Genomic DNA, 20351 nt, shown 5'->3' with positions numbered 1-20351 from the left:
TGAATGATATGAAGTCTGAAACTGAAACGCATGTCATTATTTATTAACCAACTATATTCAGATATAGTTGGTTGTCTCAGTACTCACCATAGCTTGCATATTCTCCTCTCTTGAAAGGCCCACTCTGCTTAACTTGTGTATTATTTCCTCAGTTATTTCACCGTGGGTTGCAAGGCAGCTTTATCACTAGTGTATGCACAAAATATAATGCGTTCAATGAGTCTTGCAAGAAATCACATGCAATCATCATGGCACAAAGGTTCTACTGAAGATGCTTCCAATTTTTCTCATACACAAACACGACAGAAGCCAGAAACAGCTGTTATTCCACAGCTAGATGCAGCAGTAGCAAAACAAATTGCAGAGAACCAAAATAAATTGGAACCAATTGTATCTACCATTATTTACTGTGCAACCCTTGACATTCCTCTCTGTGGAAAAGAAGTCTCTGGTGGAAATTTGTTACTTGTTAGATTTTTGTATTGAAGCTGGTGACACAATACTGAAACAACACAGTGAAACGGCTGCAGGAAATGCTTGGTACACATCCCATAGGTGCAAAATGAGCTGTTGGCAGTCGGCAGAATACGAACACGTACTTCGAAAGGAGACTGTGCAGCGAACAGGGCAGTTGGATTTAATGTATTGGCAGATGAAACTGCAGATATCTCGGACATTGAGCAGTTGTCATTGGACATTCGGTTTATTGATGATTGTATTCAAGAAGAGTTTACAGTTTTTGTTCCCACTGTTGTGAGAGATGCACTGTCTGTACCAAATGTCATTGTCAGTGAATGCATAAAGTACGGTCTAGACGTGGAAAAATTACTCGGACAAGGCTATGAGTGGTGCTAGCAGCAGAGAGGCTAAAAGAGCGACTGCTAACCTGATAAAAGTGTTTATTTCCTGCTACTACCTGGGCGACTGTCTGATCTAGCTAAACTGCAAGTATTTATGCTTCTTGAACTGTTTTAAACTGTTTAAAGTTTTTGCACCTGCACTTTTAATGTTTGTCCTGTTTGTTGCATTTACCTGTTAAGGCTACACACTCAAGTGCGCTAGCCTGTGTTACATATTTATTGCATTTTCCTGCTGTTTGTTGCAAAAAAGAAAAAAAAAAACAAAAAAAATTATCCTTGTTTTCCGTCTTTCCTGACCTAGAGTAGTCCAAATACAGGCTTTGCTGTATTCTGGACTTTTGGAAAGGTTCCTGTGTTGCCCATTTCCTTTCTTGGATAAAGGGAGGCTTCTTTGTTCACCAGTGGCAGTGGGTAGCTTAGAGCAGCCTATCTATCCCTGGAGGAGTGTTCCCAGCACAAGAATCTGGTAGTCTATTGGCCATTTTGGGCCAATTTCTAGCTCTTTCAAGTCCCCCTGTATAAAACCCGCTTTGGCGTGGCTTTGCGCGATGTTACGCATAGCGCAGCATCGGGCAGCTCTGCTTAATTGGGTTTAAATCATTCTCAGCTCCACAAAGTCTGCTCTTCACATTTTCCCTTAGAACTGATCTAGTTCTCATAATAAACACCCTATTCCTACTCTAAAGCCTGGCACTTGCTCACTAAAGCAATTTTATAAGTCAGCATTAAAAAATTAAAAGCACTACACCCTCACAAACTCCCCTTGAGTACCTTGTTCCCCATTGGCCCTTTTTTTCAATTATAAAGGAATTCCCAATACTATTCTAGCATGTCCAAAGGTCAGTTGTCAATCTCCTCTCCAGTCCAGCTGGTGATTCTGGGAATCTTGAGGCAATGTTACAACTGCCTCATGTACACAGACAACCCTCTCCTCCTCCCAACAAATTCCAACACATGTGAGAGATGCAACCATATAGCCAAACTGGAGGTTAAGCTCTCTCAACTCAGTACTGGTGTAACCAGTCAGGAGGAGAAGGAAAGCACACTCACTACAATTCCACTCTCACATAGACCTACCACGACAGCAAACCAAACACATAAACACATAAAAACATACTCGGAGGCTCTAAATAAAAATCTGCCTAAGCAGCAGAGACCTCCAAAGCAGACACCCAAGCAACCGCTACTCCAAAAACAAAACACATGTAACACATAGCTCACAAAGCCAGTGTGCCGAACAGTCACAGCACTTAAGGCTAAACAACACATCTGATACACTTGTAATAGGTGACTATCGTCAGGCACACTGACATCCCGCTCACCAGGCTGAACAAAGAGAAGGTCACGGTGAGCTGCCTGTCGAGCGCTAGAATCCGCCACATAACACAAGCACTCAGGTCACTCCAAGACAAGTACAAATATGACTCAGTCATTGTCCATGCTGGCGTGAATGACCTGAGATGTACCTCCCTGGACTACATGAAAAGAGACATAGAGGAGCTCTCTGAGCATGTAGCCCAGGCCGGTATGACCCTGACCTTGAGTAGCATCTTACCCTCACCAAGAATGATGCCACAATATGAAGACAAGATGATCAATTTCAACAATTGGCTTAAGTATTGGTGTCATTCAAAGGGGATCCAATGCCTGTCAGCCTGGGATGACATGCTCGACAAGCCACGATGCTTCACTAGGGACGGCTTGTACCTGTCACCCCTGGGCTTTCGGATATTGGCAAAGGCTCTTGCCACCCCCATAGTGCCTTTTTTAGGCAAGGCTCAAAAGAAAACCCACCTCCATAGGTATCACAAGGGATAAGAAACTAAGAGTAATGTTACTCAATGCCAGAAGTCTAAACCTCAAGATGTACGCACTCAAAACTCTCCTTAGCATGGAGAACATCGATATCTGTGCAGTAACAGAAACCTGGTTCAAAGCTCCCGAGAGCACCCCAGCACTACCAGGTTATACCTCATACCATGCTTTTTGGCCCCAAAACTTGGACCGGACCACAAAAGGAGGGGGAGTATCAATATTCGTCAAAGATACCCACACCTCCAGGTTGGTGGCACAGCACGAACCATCAGAGACTATCCATGTACAACTAACAGTGGGTAAAACTGCCTTCCAGTTTATAGCCTGCTACAGACCACCCTCCCAAACCCAGGAACCCCACTCGGCCTTCCTGAGAACACTGGAAAATATGAAGGTCTCTCCAAACACCATTTTATTGGGTGACTTCAACTACCCAAACATAGACTGGGAGCATTACTCTAGCTCCAACACCCTAGCCCAAAGGTTCCTAGAATTTATAAACTCAAATGCTATGGAACAACTTGTTACCACTCCCACAAGAGGGATAAACATACTGGACCTGATCATCACCAACATTGGGGCACTATGCTCCAGACCAGAAGTGTATCCCTCACTGGTAAGATCAGACCATAAACTAATCTCACTGGATATTCACATCCCGACCCCACCCCCTGCCCAGAAAACCACAGTGAAAAACTTCTCTAGATCAAATTTCACACTCCTCAAAACCGAGGTGGAATCCTTCAAAGCCCCCGGGCCTGTGGAAAATACAGCCCAGACCGCAGAATCCTTTATAAATGCATTCTATGAACACCTTCAGGAATGCATGGATCATGCAATCCCAAATAAAACCAAGACCCAATCCTTCAAAGGCAGACGTCCTGTCTGGTGGTCCCCAGCCATAAACAAACTATACAATATAAGGAGGAAGCTACTACATGATAGAGCAAAATCCCAAAAAGGGAAGGCATCTCTGATCAGTATTAGCAAAAAACTATGGGCACTCATAAAATCATCTAAGGCCAGCTTCGAGAGAAAAATTGCACAGGACACTAAGGATAATCACAAGGCTTTCTTTAGTTATGTTAGGAACTTGGGTGGGAATTCCCAGATATGCTCAGAATTAGTCCAAAATAACAAAAAATACACCGAAACCACAGACATTGCCAACATCCTAGCTGACAGGTTCAGCGCAAACTTCTCCCCTCACCTCCCCACCAAAAGGGCAAATATCTATCCCAGCAGAGTGCTGCCCCCCTGACATCTCAGATGCTCAGGTAAGAGCTGCCCTCTCCAAAGAAAAAAACACAGCATCACTGGGACCAGACGGTGTCCCGGGCTGCATCCTACATGAACTCCAAGAAGAGCTAAACCCAAACATAAAACTACTGTTCAATCTCAGCCTTACTACAGGATATGTACCCAAAGAGTGGCGTACAGCAACAGTGGTCCCTCTCCACAAAGGTGGTGCCTCAACGAATCCTGGAAACTATCGTCCCATAAGCCTGACTAGCTTGGTCTGTAAAGCGATGGAAAGGATCATCATGGACCTCATAAATAAAGATATTGGGGACCTCTGAACACTACCCAGTTCGGCTTTGTTAAGGGCAGATCCTGCCTCTTAAACCTGGTCGATTTCTTTGAAACAGTCACCAAGGCCATTGATGAGGGGAAGGTGGTCCACACAGCCTACCTGGACCTCGCAAAAGCCTCCGATACAATACCCCACTCGGGCATTATAGATAAGCTCACCAGCTTAAATATAAACCCCTATGTCACTAGATGGGTTGCAAACTGGCTCAAGGACAGAAACCACATGGTTAGAATTGCTGGAGCCATGTCAGACTCCAAACCAGTTACAAGTGGCGTCCCACAAGGCTCAGTCCTGGGACCTCTCTTGTTCGGTATATATTTCTCGGAGGTACAGGCCAACACGGAAGGACTGTGGCTGACCAAGTTCGCAGATGACTGCAAACTAGGTGCCATAATCAACTCTCCAGCCGACACAAGCATCCTACAAAAGGGCCTCATAGAAACAGACAACTGGTGCCAGAGCCATGGCCTCAAGCTAAATGCCAAAAGTGTATAGTCATCCCTTTGGCAAAAACAAAGTGCCCACAAATTACCACATAGGTGGTAATCCATTAATCTGGAAGAAGTAATTAGGGACCTGGGGACCCAAGTCGATAGCAATCTCCCATTTGAAAACCACGTGGCCAAAGTGGTTAGAAAAACATTTTATATAGCCCACCTAATCTTGAAGGGATTCACATCTAGATCAGGGGAGGTCATCGTGCCTCTTTACTCATCCCTCATTAGGCCCAAAATTGAGTACAATGCCCCTTTTGGGATGTACCTTACCAGACACCTGCAGCAACTGGAAAGACCCCAAAAGTACCTCACCAAGAGGATCAAAGGGCTCAAACAGATGCCATATGCTGCCCGGTTAAAGAAACTCCAGCTCTACTCAGTGGCATACCGCCTGCTCAGAGACGATCTGTGTCGGACGTATAAAGCCATGTCCAACCCAGAATTAATGGACACGCTGCACCTCAGAAAATCCAAATCCCATAGAGCTACACACTCGAGAGACTTGAACCTCAGCACTGAAATAAATAGGACATGCTGGAGGGATAGATTCACAACCCAGAGGCTCCCTTCACTCTGGAATAAAATCCCAGTCCAGGTTAGGCAGAGTCCCTCATTGACTCTCTTCAAGAGGAATCTTGATGAGTGGATGGGAGATCGTAGGTTTACCCCGGGTATCACTTCTGTGTCACTGTTAGACAGAGGCACAGTATACTAACCTCGAAAAAGGCCATAGCAAATTTCATTTAAAATGGGTGGCGAAAGCCAAACACACTCTGGCTAGGCTTATAAATGTCCCGGGTTTGGGATACCTCTCAACTGTAAAGATTTTACAGAATGTCCAGATTTTTGCCTCATATTTTTTGTGTTCCTCCTAAAATCTGTACTTTTTCTGGCAAATAGCTGAGGATTGAAGTAATTAAATAATGATACATTGGATATTATAATTTATTGTTATAGAATGAAAACTAGACTTACAAAAAGTTCATTAATATAAACAGCTTTCTTAAAGCAGCAGCTGTGGAAAACAAGAAAAGATGTGAAGGACTGTTTAAAAGAGCTGCAGCTTCCAGTTCCAGATCACACCTATGAATGAGTAGTGTTTGCTAAGGTTAACTGTTGCAAACTGAAGACACAACATCTGCCTTTTCAACAACCTCAAAAAAAGTAGACAGTGAAGGCCTGTGTAACATACTGAATGCAGAGCACCTTTCTTCAAAATTTTGGGAGGCCTGTAGGAGAGTAAACAACAGGAATGAACCACTAACCAGCTTAAATGAACCTGGAGACTCTGCTTTAAATAAAAATAGCTAGCATTCTACTGCAGAGAATGTGCAGGACTCAAACAACAAATCAGCTTAACATGAGTTTAATAATACCTTTATCTTGAAAAATTCAAATGTTAGTAATGGAGGACCACCAAAGCCATATCTTAGCCATAATGTATCTCATGATGAACAGTGGAATTCACGATACACCCCAAAAGTAAGGGATGACCAGTTTTATTTTCAATGATCATGTGGCTGCAGCAACGACACTCCAGAACCCCGGTCAAAATAAATGGAAGAGGAGTACACATATGATGTATGCCATAAAACAGGAGATCACCACATCAGAATTTTTTCACACCTTCCCAACTTGTTACATAACAGTTATAGCACACATCACCACTTCTTTAACTATTTTAAATAAAAAGCATTTCTACACACACATGGTTCTTTACTAAATTTAATAGAGCCCTTTAAACGGTGACAGTTGTTCACCTTTTAATAATGCTATTGAACCTGTTGACCCCACTAGTGTAGCAACCAGACTTCAGTTGTGACAGTGATGACCCACATTTAAGAACAAATTCTATCCCGATATAGCCAAAATGAAAAATGTTTGCTGGGAAGGGCAGGATGAAACAAACTGCACAAACAAAATAAAAGCTATAATATTTTGCATTGGAAAATTACAAAAAAGTGGTGATTAAATGTATGCAGGGTGAACACAATTTGATAACAGTATTGCTACAAAAAAGAAGTGGTTGATGAAATGTATACAAGGTGAACAATTTCAGCAGGACCGCTCGTGGTGCATAAACAACACATGATAGTGTTAACATCCAGTGCATCTTAAAGTACAATCAAATCCACATTTCTTACACCTACAAAACATAAGCAACTTATTCACACATTTCTCAAAAGTTAAATTTAAATTGTGGCATCTAGTATTTAATATCATGATCATCTGCAGACATTAATAAAAGCCTGGAGTAAAAAACACACACACAAAAAAAGAAACAATATACACACACATATATATGTATATATGCATTCTATATGCACTGCTATCGCAACAACCGCCTGTGACTATTTCTGGGACATCTTATTTGGTATTTATACTGACTAGGAGAAATTTAGATGTCAGTGTGAAAATGTCACCACGCCTTACAGACAGGATTGAAAGATGTCATTAATATTCACATGAACTAGGTATGAAAGGCCTCAGTTTATGATAAATAGGGGCAGAAAAAAATGTCAATGATCTACACAGTCTATTACTGTATTGCAACAAGCCCCAGTGCAACAACCTTACCCACAGTTTAATCCCATCCATTTACTGGAATATCCTAAGCAACTATGGACTCCTGTGATGACTTAATGCTGTACCATCACTTCAAACAACATAATCAAGGGGCACACCACCCTCTCTGTGAAACATTATTTTCTCAAATCTAACTGGTAAGGCAGGTGCATCTTACTCCAAATTTACAAAACGTGCACATGTACATACACGAAAATTCATCTTTTGGCCAGCCGGTTCCAGGGGGGGTGCAAGTGCACCCCCTTGCACCTGCCTTCGGGCGCCCTTGGTGGGAATCCTGGGGCATGGTGAGGGATCTGTAGCAAGCTACAATTTGGATTGCAGTTTTGCCCAGTTAGTTGCACTTGGATAACCTCGGATGCATTATGCATGAGGTGTGGATATCCTTAATGAATATGGACACACCTCCGCCTCTGGTGTTCTGGTCCAGGTTAGATGGCCGAAAAGTGTGATATGAGTTATAGTCTGGTAATGCAGAATCTAGAGCCTTGAACCAGGTCTCAGTCACTGCACAGATATTGATGTTCTCCATTATAAGGAATGTCTCGAGTGAGTGCATTTTAAGGAGTGTCTCGAGTGACCAAAGAAACCAAATGGCCTATACAACTCTTCCCTAGCAACAAATGAGCTCAGTGGGACTGCCAGGATTAAATAATTTACTTAGTCATTAGATGGATCAGGCCAAAAAAAAACACAATAAAATCTAAACATATATTTTTTAATTATTGCTTTCTACAACAAAGTTACCAGTTCCATTTCAAATAAAGTAATACAACTACTGACAGGAAGTAATATGTGTATATCTGAAAACAGTTTCAGTCTAGTATGACACTGCTCCCAGGCTGAGTTTGAAAAAGGTCCATGGAGATCAGTGTTCTATCCCAGAAAACAAATGCAAATGAATGAATAAATAAATACACAACTGCCTCACTACTGAAAGAACAATTTATAAATTTCACACATCTTTTCTTCATTTTATATCTTTGCTACTTCATTAATGAAAATATCAGTTGCAAGCTTCAAACAACTCTTGACATTTCTTCCCTCTTTCTAGATCACAAGCAAGTTTTCTTGACAAATCCCAAGGAATGTAGCTTAGGTTAAAAGTATATCCCTATAGTTACATCACTCAATCCCTGGCTTGGAAAACCTATTGGATTTTTGATCACAAAGTAAAACCCTCTTCCTATTTCAAATTCACATCTTTTTGATTTGTAATTAACTCTGTCCTTTTGATTCAGTGTTGGCTCCTTATGTCTACATGCCACTCCACCAGTTTGGGACAGCCCAGCTTAGCAGTGAATATGCACCTAAACTTCTTTAGTATTGCTTGGGTTTCCTGAACCTAGGTAGTAGATAGCTAATGTGATAGCACAAATTCTCATTCTGAGCTTTGCTGACAAGGTCGACCAGATCCCTTCTTATTCTTCCCATAAACTACTGCAGATACTGAGTACCAAAATCCCTCCACTATGGCAGAGCATCATTGTGTGAACATGTTACAGCTTGAGATTTCTGCTTCCTACCTGGCAACTCCATCACATAATTAAAATCACTTAACCCGCCTCACAACAATAAAAGCCCCCCCCCCATACACACACACACACACACACACACACACACACACACACACACACACACACACACACACACACACACACACACACACACACACACACACACACACACACATATACACACACACACACACACACACACACACACACACACACACACACACACACACACACACACACACACACACACACACACACACATGCTGCCAGCAGCATATTTTACCAAACAGCAATAAGCAACATTATCTTTTGCACAGCACTATATACTCAGGCTGTCAGTTTATACCAAATCTTTTATAGGTTAATAGAGTCATAGGACAATACTAGGCTATTGGCCCAGAGTCCTTTATAAGCCAAGCCAAGCCAAGAATTCCACCCATATTCCCACAAAGTCAGCACCTGTTTTCCCTGTCCAGCAGGGACACAGGTAGGATCCCAGGGGTATATTTTCTGTTTCCCATCCAGTCATCCAGGTTCCTCTTAATGAGGGCTAGTGGACAGAGCAGTGATGTAGCAGTAGCATTGTCACCTCACAGCAAGAGGTTCTCCAGTTCGATTCTCTGCTGGAATGCCTTCTGTGCAGAGTCTGTATGTCCTCTCTTCGTTCATGTGGGTTTCCTCTGGGTGCTCCAGTTTCCTCCCACATTATAAAAACATGCATCTGGGGCATTTCTCCCCAGGCCTTTGCTGAAAATTGGCTTCTTTCCAAGTCGGACTTTCCTGGTTAACAAATGTTAAATACATAAATAAATACAAATAAATAATGATGTACTCTGCTTGACATGGAGAGGACATCTATTCCACAGATGGGCGAGTTGTTGGGACACAAATCTATCTCACCAACAAGTTCTATTAATGTCACAGACCAGGTTGAGACCTTGCATTCAGGATGTGCGAGTGGAGTTTGACTTACAGATATGTAGCAACTCCATCAAAGCTGAGTCTGAGATGGCCTTGTATGCCAGACACAGGTCATCTCTGAGCAGTCTGTATGAGACTGAGTAGAGGGACAGGGATTTTAGCCTATCTGTATAGGTTAGGTGTTTGAGACCCTGTCCAACTGCTGCATGTGCCTGGCAAGGTACATGCTGAAGGGGGACATAGTACTTGATAATGGGTCTGATAAGAGAGGAGTACAGGGATGTTATGACCTCCTTGTTCCTGGATGAAATATCCTTACTTATGAGGTGGGCCATGTAGAAAGTCTTCCATACAACAGAGGCAACATGGTGGTCAAAAGTCAGGTTGCTATCAACTTGGGTGCCCAAATCCATCATGACTGATTGAATGCTTAGTACATTGTTATTAATGTGATAATTAGTGGGGACACCATTTTCCCCAAAGGGGATAATAATGCATTTCTTGGAATTCAGTTTGAGGCCAAGCTTCTGGTAACAGTCATTAGTGTGGTTTAGGCTCTCTTGGAGGATGCTCACATCACTAGAGGAATTTATGACAGTGCCCAGCTTGCAGTCATCTGCAAACCTGGTCAGCCACAGACCACTGGTTTTGGCTTGCACCTCAGAAAAGTATATCCCAAACAGTAGAGGCCTCAAGACCAATCTTTGGGCTATGCCGCTTGTTATGGGTCTACTACTAGAGGTAGCTTCCCTTAGTTTAACTGAGTGGGTACTATCAGTGAGCCAGTTAGCTACCCATCTGGTAACATATGGGTTGATGCCTAGCTGGGAGAGTTTATTTATTATGCCCGAGTGGGGAATAGTGTTGAAGGCTTTGGCTAGGTCAAGGTAGGCAGTGTGCACTGTCTTGCCCTCATCCATGGTTTTGGTGACTGTTTTGAAGAAGGTGACCAAGTTTAACAGGCATGATCTCCCTTTGACAAAACCAAACTATGTGGGATCAAGCATTTGGAGGTTGCCAATGTCCTTGTTTATAAGGTCCATGATAATGCGTTCCATGGCCTTGCAGATCAGGCTAGTTAGGCTGATGGACCTATAATTGCCTGGGTTGATGTACGCTCCACTTTGTGCAGAGGGATGACAGTGGCTGTCCTCCATTCTGCTGGGATGAAGCCGGTGTACAGGTTTTGGTTGAACAGGGTGCCTAGTGGTGCTGAGAGCTCCTGCCTGAGTTCATGTAGGACACAGCCAAGGAAGTTGTTGGGTCCCATGGAGGCTGTATTTTTTGCCTTTGAGAGGGCATTAATAATCTGCTCCTTGGCAGGTGCTGGGGATGTACTGGTTTACTGAAGGTTGGTACAGGGATGTGAAGTTTTCACTGAACTTGTCTGCCAGCAGGTTGGCTATATCTACGGCGTTTGTCTATGTGGTATCCTTGACCACCAATTCAGAGCACATTTGGTAGTTACCTTTGAGATTGCAGACATATGCGAAGAAGGCCTTGTGACTGTCCTTAGTGGATGTGGCCAATTTGGACTTGAAGTTAGCCTTAGAGGATTTCACCAGTGACCTTATTTGCTTGTTCAGACAAAGAAGAGATTGCTTCCAACTTGGCACCTGCTCCTTCTTGGTCCTGGACAGCAATTTTTTCCTTTTATTATACAGTCTGCTTATTGCTGCTGTCCACCAAACAGGTTTACTCTTCCTTAAGGAAGATGATTTGGTCCTGTCAGGTATTGCTGAGTCCATGCAGCTATATAGGTGCTCATATAGTTTTTTCGTGTAGGCTTGGACATTAGTGCTTAGTTCAACTGAAGGGATATTGACTGTGAAGCTGCTTATACCTGCTCTCAGGAGGTTGTAGTCCACTTTGGAAAAGTTTTTTTGTTCAACCCTAGCAAGTGGGGGGAGGGGAGACAGGGGAGATGGTGACTTCGAAAGTGATTGCTTTATGGTCGGATCTTACCAAGGAGGATGACACTGTAGGGGTGTTACAGTGGCTACTCATGTTGGTTAGTACCAGGTTCTGGATATTTTTACCTCTTCTGGGGGTGACGATCAGCTGATCCAATGCATTGGCATTGACGAAGTCGAGGAATCTCTGGGCATTTGTGTTTGAGCTAGAATAGGTCTTCCACTCTATGGCTGGGTAGTTAAAGTTGCCCAAATCAGGATAGAGGATTGAATCTTGATGTATTCAAGTAAGTCCAGATAGGTAGAGTGGGCCTCCTGAGTTATGACTGGAGGCCTGTAGCTAGCTATGATTTGAATAGGTGTTTTGTCAATAGTTAACTGCGCTGGAAATGTCTCTTGCGCATCATACTGTTTGACCAGCCTGGAGGTGTGTATGTCTTTGATAAATATTAAAACTCCACCTCCTTTGGCTTTGTAGCCCTCTGTTTGTGGTCTGAAATTATTGTAGGACAAGTAACCTGGTAAGGCTGGGATGCTCTCCGCAGCTTTGAACCAGGTTTCAGTGACTGCACAAATGTCAACATCTTCCAGGGTGGGGAATGCTTACAATGAGTGCAGTTTCATGTTAAGACTCCTAGCGTTTAGCAACATGACCTTTAAATTTAATTTAGAAGAATTTTTCACACTGGTAATTTTGTCCTCATGACTTTGCCTGAAAAAGGCACTATGGGGGAGGTAACAGCCTTTGCCAGAATCCTGAAGCCCAGGGGAGACAGATGAAGGTCATCTCTGGCAAAAGCATCATAGCAAAGCATCTCTGGCAAAGCATTGTGGTCTGTCAGTCATGTCCTCCTAGGCTGTCAGATACTGGATCCCCTTGGAATAACACCAGAAACTAAGCCAATTGGTAAAGTCAACCATTTTCTGTTTGTACTGAGGCATCATTCTGGGTGACGGTAGGATGCTGCTTAAGGCTAGGGACATACTTGCCTGGGACACATATTTAGCGAGCTCAGTCATGTCTTTCTTCAAATAATCCGGAGAAGTATGTCTCAGGTCATTCACACCAACATGGACTGTGACAGAGTCATAACAGTACCTGTTCTTGACAGAAATGAGTGTGTGAGTGATAAGGTGGATTCTCGCACCTGACAAGCAACTTACCGTGACTTTCCCCTTGTCTAGCTCGATGAAGGGCACATATGTGTGTCTCACAATAGAGTCTCCTATGACTAGTATGCTGGATTTGTGGCTGGGCCCTGGAGGCTGTGAGACACAGGCATGTGCACTTTGTCTGGAGCTTGGTGCAGTGGGTTGTGATGTGCATGTGTGCTTTTGCCTTGGAGGTCTCTTTTGTTTAGGTATGTTTTTGTTGAGAACCTCCACATATGTAGGAATGTACTGTACATATGTGGGTAGTGTTAGACGTGTGGTGCTTGAGATGTTTGTGCAGAAGACCTTCTCAGTGCCAGATGTACTGGCTTGTGATTGAGACAGCAAGGATTCTAGGCTCTTAATGTAATTGCATCTCTCACATAATATGTTCCTAGGTGGTAGAAGAAGAGGGTTGTCTGTGTACATGAGGCAGTTGCTACACTGTCTCATGATGCCCATATCAACAAGGCTAGCAGGAGAAAACACAGGACATTTTCCATCCATGGTTGTCAGAATCTGTGGAAGACAGGTAAAGGATGGTAGAGTGGGTACTATCAGCAAAGAGTACCTATAGGTGTGAGAAGGGCTGGATAAGATCACAGTAGTTGCAAGGGAGGGTGTCAGTTACACAGGAGAGCTGGTAAGGGAAAAAAAATGCAACTTAGATACCTCGCAATGGGTTAAAACAGCACAGCGGCAGTGGGCAATGAGCAAACAAGCGCAACACCCTGCAAACACAGGGTATAAATACCACAAAAGATGGAATAATGTAGAAGATTGAATTACTACCCAATCCTGCTAGCCCCTATTCCTTCAACAAAACACTCATGCTAGATAAGGGCAGGCAACCCTGTTACTTTCACTAACAGCGAAGACAAGACAGTACCAGCAGAAAATGGCTGCCAGAAACACAGGAGACTCAACAAGCAAAACAACCAGCCCTGGATAACAGCAGGCCTCTATCCAGACTATGCTACCTGACTAGAACACAGAAACCTCACAAAAATGCACAAAAAAGCAGAGATAAAGCACTTACAAACAGAAAATACAACTCTCAGAATGAAAAAGCAGTTTACAGTTAAGTAATTCAATAAAAATGCAATTACATTAATGAAACACTAGCGAAGAAAATACAGTTAAAACACTACAAAAATGCAGTGAAATAGTAAAAAAGCTTTATAACAGTGCAAATTGTAGTGGATTAGCTGTATAGCACAACTGTAAGTGTTAAGAAGTGCAATTCAATTAAATAAATGTAAGAAAAAACTTATTCTGCTCTTGGAGCCTCAGGAAATTTCTGCTTTGTCACAGTGATGAATCACTACTCCTCAGTCAGGTAAAAACAAGCACAGCCCCCTGCAGACACATGGTTTAAATACCAGAAAAGATGGAAGAATCTAGAAGCTCGAATTACTACCCAATCCTGCTAGCCCCTGCTCTTTCAACCAATCACTCGTACTAGAGAAGGTCAGGCAACCCTGTTATTCTCACAAACAGCGAAGACAAGACACTACCAACAGAAGATGGCTGCCAGAAACACAGGAAACTCAATAAGCAAAACAACCAGGCCTGGATAACAGCAGGCCTCTATCCAGACTATGCTACCTGACTAGAACACAGAAACCTCACAAAAAATGCACAGAAAAGCACAGATAGAGCACTCACAAACAAAAAATATAACTTTCAGTATGAAAGAGCAGTTTACAGTTAACTAATTCAATAAAAATGCAATTACAGTAATGAAACACTATCCAGCAATGAAAATAAAGTTAAATCAGTAAAAGACAGTACATAAATGCAATGAAACAGTAAAAAAGCTTTATAACAGTGCAAAATGTAGTGCTGCTCATGGGCTTGTGTTACATGTTCCTGTGCAAACCATGTGAGTTCCTTACCTGTAGTCCAGAATTTTAGCACTTAATCAACAACAGACCCCCGGATTCAGCGAGCCCTGCACGGTGTGCAGGACTAGTGCAAGAGCTCCAGCAGGCAATATGTCTGCCGTGCGATCCAGGAATAAGCTGTAGGGGCATGCAGGAGCGCTCCTGCACTAGTCCTGCACAGACTCAGCTCCTGTATGCAAATTACCCCATTTTCAGGTGAAATCCATGCAAATGAGGTAAATTTGTGATCCAGAAAGCTGGCAGCTGGCCATGCAGGACAAGTGTAATCTGCAGAAATGTACTCAGTTAGTAACCGAGTACATTTCTGCAAACTACAAAACGGAGCCATGACAGCCCCAAATAAAGGGTGGATATTATGTTGAAAGCATGCCAATGGCCAAATATATGGCATTGGCATGGAAAACAGTTGCAAAAAAAAAATTAACTTTTATTTATTTTTTTTAACTGATTTCAGCTGTTTAAGCAAAGGGCAGCGGCACGCAAACAGGATCGGGCAAAAAATTAAAAAAAAAAAACTAAAATAACCATTCTAACCAAAATCACTATTTTGCCATTATACTCAATGGCAGGCAGAAGACAACATGACCAGTGAATAGTGGTTGCTAAGGGCGGAGGCTCAGTGTGGAACCTGTAACTACACATCAGCAGGCAATCCTATGCAAATGAGGGGAATGATACTGAATCCCAGATTTCCCCTCAGTGTTAGTCAGCACCCAACTGTGTAAGAGCAGGAATAGCTTGGAGTAAGCCAAGGAGTTAGCTGACAGCATAGGGGGGTGTGTCAGGCATACTGTAAGTGGATTGGAGCCCTGTGGCTTGGGTTTGCCCTTAGCTTAGCAGAGCTAAGCAAGGGGGTGTGTCTGAGGCTGCCTAGCACTCTTTATATTGCCTAAGCAGGTGTGCACACCGCGCACCGGGTTTTAAAGGGGAAAAAAAAAGTAAACCAAGAAATAGCAGCTCTGTGCACATTTGAGCACTGTGTTTGTGCGGTGTGCCCCCAGGCTTAAACAGGAAGGCAATGGGAAGGGAAAACAGCAGTAGGAAGGTAATCCAGGAGAACTAGCATAGCTGGCAGGTGAAATGTATCAGAATCCGCCAATTACACAGGCAGCAGATCAGCCCAGCCCATAACACTACTATAAGCTAAACAAAAACCTTTCCCTCTGGTTTTTCCTACATACTCTACACCACCAGTGTTTACAAGTGTGGAAATGTTAACAAACAAAAACAACAAAATGATAAGGGCTGCAGCAGCTATCAGACATCAACATGTGGAAGAGGCTGAGGGTGGTGAGGATGAGAATGCTGTTGACCAACCCACAGTGATGAGACGGAGAAGGGTGTACAGACCCAGGGTAACCTACCAGGGGCTACATGAGCTGAAGATAGTGGAGACTATAGGGTGGACAGGGACCTCCTACAGCAAACTGTTGAGCTGTGCCAGCCACGCCTGACACACAGAACTAACAGAGGGGTACCCATTCCAGTGGATACCAAGGTATGTGTAGGCCTAAGAATACTAACCACAGGTACCTCCCAAAAGCCAACTGGGGATATCATGGGGATCTCACAGGCATCAGCATCCAGGGTATTCCACCAGTTCCTGGATGCCATGTCAGCCAGCACATATATTTCCTCAACACCCATGAGGTGTTGGCCAGCAATATGCGTCTCTTCCACCAAATAGCAAAATACCCTGAGGTAGTGGGTGCTATAGACTACACGCACATATGCATCAAAGCACCACCCGGTGAGCGGGGTAGGGTCTACATCAACCACAAGGGCTCCCTTCCATCAACTGCCAGGTCATGTGCGATGCCCAAGGCATTATAATGAATGTGTGTGCTGGCTGCCCTGGAAGCTATCACAATTCCCACATCTGACATCTGATGCAGCTGTACCAGAGATTTGCCAATGGGGACATCCCTTACGGTCACCTAGTGGGGGATGCTGGTTATGCACTGGAGCCGTGGCTGATGACACCCATCAGAAATGCACACACACCCGAATAAGAACTCCATAATGAAGCACACGCATAGATCAGAAGTATAATAGAGCATGTGTTTGGGATGCTCAAATCACAGTTCCGGTGCCTGGACCCATCCAGTGGAGCCTTGCAGTACTCAGCAACTACATGCATTCAAATTTTCATCGCATGTGCCATGCTACACAATATGATCCTGCGGAAATTGCTGCAGCAGGAACAGCATGGGGCAGAGCCACACAGCCCCCACCAGTGCCAAGGCCTGTACAGGCACAGAGTGACATGGAGGAACAACCTGAGCCTGCCCCAGTAGGTAGATGGAGGTGTGCCCAGTATGCCCTGGCCTTGACAAAGAGGCAATACATAGTACATACACTGACGCAGTAGAGACCCAGGGAATGACACCTCTCTCTCTGACTCATACATACATACAGTAAAAGGGATGCCAAACATGACACTACCTGTGCTCAACCATGTATAGGGAATGTACTATGTGCATCCAACATAGGCAGCCCTCCAGCACCATCCTCAATACTGGCACACCCACAAGGTAATTCACTCTCTTTATCAATTGCTGAATGAAGTAGTATGTGTTGTTACTTGTATCTATGGCATGGATGTGAGCATGCAAGGGAATCGGGTGGCTGAATGGGATGCCAGCAGATAGTAGACATCTATAGTGGCAGAATGAGATCTGTAACAAATACTGGAGTCACCATAGTAGCCAGTACTACACATGGTGACAAAACCCACTGCAGGAAATGTGCTGGGCCACATGTGTTTCCATATGACACACACATGCCAGTCAGGGAGGTTCACATACCCAACAACAGTCTCAGCCAGCAGGACAGGTGTAGACAAACATAAACAAAGGCTGTGCTAAAGCCTCTGAATGATGCCTATGGGTAACCCCCCAGGCCTACACAGACAGACTACATCAGGTTAGGCAGTGGGATGTTAGTTCTGAAGGGTAGGAAGTCAGAAACTGATATGTAGGTCAATCAAACCTAAGACCTGTAGTACACTGATATGCCTGTATTCAGCATGATAGGTTAAAATACAGAATGAAATGGAGTACCTTACATGCCAGTACAGTCATAGGTGTGCCCTCCAATCCTGTGTAGAAATTAGAAATAGTTAGGTGTGCCCCCTTCACCATTCCTGTGTAGAAATGTAGAAGAAGTCAGGTGTGCCCCCCAATCCTAACGTAGAAACAGTCAGGTGTGCCCCCTCCCCCAATCTTGTGTAGAAATGTAGAAACAGTCAGGTGTGCCCCCCCAATCCTGTGTAGAAATGTAGAAATAGTCAGATGTGCCCCCCAATCCTATGTAGAAATGTAGAAACAATCAGGTGTGCCCCCCAATCCTAAGTAGAAATGTAGTAATAGTCAGGTGTGCCCCCCCAATCCTATGTAGAAATGTAGAAACAGTCAGGTGCGCACCCCCAATCCTAAGTAGAACTGTAGTAACAGTCAGGTGTGCCCCCCAATCTTATTTAGAAATGTAGTAACAGTATGTTGTGCCCCCCCATCCGACGTAGACACATTGTAACAGTCAGATGTGCCCCCCAATCCCATGTAGAAATGTAGTAACAGTCAGGTGTGCCCCCTCCAGTCCAGTGTAGACATGTAGTAACATGTATGTGTAAGTATAATACCAGTGGAGCACAGATGACTTGAGGTGGCCAAGGCAGCAGGATAGATTGTAGCATTTGTACAATATGCAGGTATGCGTGTGTTAGGCTGGTGTGTGTTTCATATTGTGTGAGAGTGGTCAGTATGTATGAATGTTGAGATTTGACCTGGTGGCCATTGCCCACTACTGCCGATGACAAGGCTAAGTCCTCACAACTGCAGTGCCAAAGACAATGCTCCCCATTATAACACATGCTAGCAGTGAGCCATTGTAAATTAATGGCAGTAATATGTGTCACTATCTGAAAGATGGACATGGCATGGCTGTTTGGCTAGATATACAAGCAGTACACAGGGAAAAGTTCCCCAGACATACAGTATATAATGTGTAACCGTGAAATGGACACACCCTTGGAACTGTTCATATAGGTATGCATCACATTATCTGGGATTTTAGTAGTGAATACCAATGTTGTCTGGCCAAACCTTGCAGATCACAAAGATGATAGGACTGATGTATTGGGAAATGGCTGATGTCCCTGCACAAGCCAGCATAACTGGATGACTCATGCATATCTGTGAGTCAGATGCAAATAGTGTCCATAGCACACATGCACCTAGCTCACCTAAACATCACCAACAGGTACCTCGCTGGTCTTATCCCTGCTGTTGGGAATGGGTACAATATGACCCCCACCTGTGTATGGCAATAGCAAAAGAATGCAGCATGCGGTGCAGGTGTCCCATGCAGGTGTGTCTCTAGCTGTAAGCAGCACCCTGCCAGCATCCACACCACCTGATCAATACTGATAGAAAGTATTGGCATGAACACCTAGCACACCTACCCTGTCACCTCAGGGGAATATACTGTATGGCAGTCTGGGATTGTAGGACTGACAGAATGCAATGGCCTGCTACAGCTGGCCTGCATCACCACCAAATGACCAACAGGCCTCTGCCAAAGGCTTGCGTCTCAACCGTACTGCTAATGTATGTTATGTCATGGACACCCAAATAACAACATAACACACTCCACATAAGCTATATGCAAGGCCATGTGAACAAACTACAGTAGCATGTCCACCATGTCCTCCTGCATGAACTGGGGACCAATACCAAAACACAGCTGAGATGAGGTGATAACTATAGGGAAAGTATCAGAGAATGTATGCATAATGTATGGAAGAAGATAGAATAATGAGGGGGGGAGCATGGGCAGCATGGAATTTGCAAAGTCCAACACACAGACATGTGCACATACTATCCCTGGCTGCAAACACAAAAATGGGTGGCTACAAAAATGCCCATACACCACAATAGGGGTAATGTCCTGACTTATGACCCCTGCCTCTGGGTAACCTGTGTGAATATGTACAGCTGTGAGGTATTGCCACAGCAAGATAAGGCCGTACTGTCACATTAATGGATGTACAAGTATGGGATCCTCTGCCATCACTGTACCAAGGTGCTGAAATGGATACACAGACCCAGCAGCAAGTGTCTGTAGCTCCCCCTCCAGAATGGCATAACATTCCATGAATATGTAGGCATTTGACCACAGTACTGGACATAGCTGCATTCACCTTGTGTTCCCTAGGACATCACTGTGAGCAAAAATGTCCACCTGACAGTACTTGAGGACATAAAACATCACAGTGTATAACAGTGCACATGTCTGAATAGCTCTGCTAACACCAGTACCATGTAGCAGAAGCAGCACAGACACAGTCACCTACAGTACATGCTATCCCTTGCACAGTTTGATCCCATATTGCCAACTGATCTACAGATATCCTGCAGAAACAATTTGCTAGCTGTAAGTGTAGAACACAAAGGTCTGCACTGGAGTACAACTACCTGGAATGGGTCCACACATTCAATACAGAAGGGCATACTGGGCATGCTCACATACTTAGAGAAATGAAGGCAATGTCAGACAACAACATACTGAAAGGTTGTACTGGGCATGCTC

This window comes from Protopterus annectens, chromosome 4.part0, assembly GCF_019279795.1.
Source record: "Protopterus annectens isolate FY-2018-M chromosome 4.part0, PAN1.0, whole genome shotgun sequence".
Taxonomy (NCBI): domain Eukaryota; kingdom Metazoa; phylum Chordata; order Ceratodontiformes; family Protopteridae; genus Protopterus; species Protopterus annectens.
The sequence above is the reverse complement of the archived record's forward strand: the minus strand, read 5'-3'. Positions refer to the sequence as shown.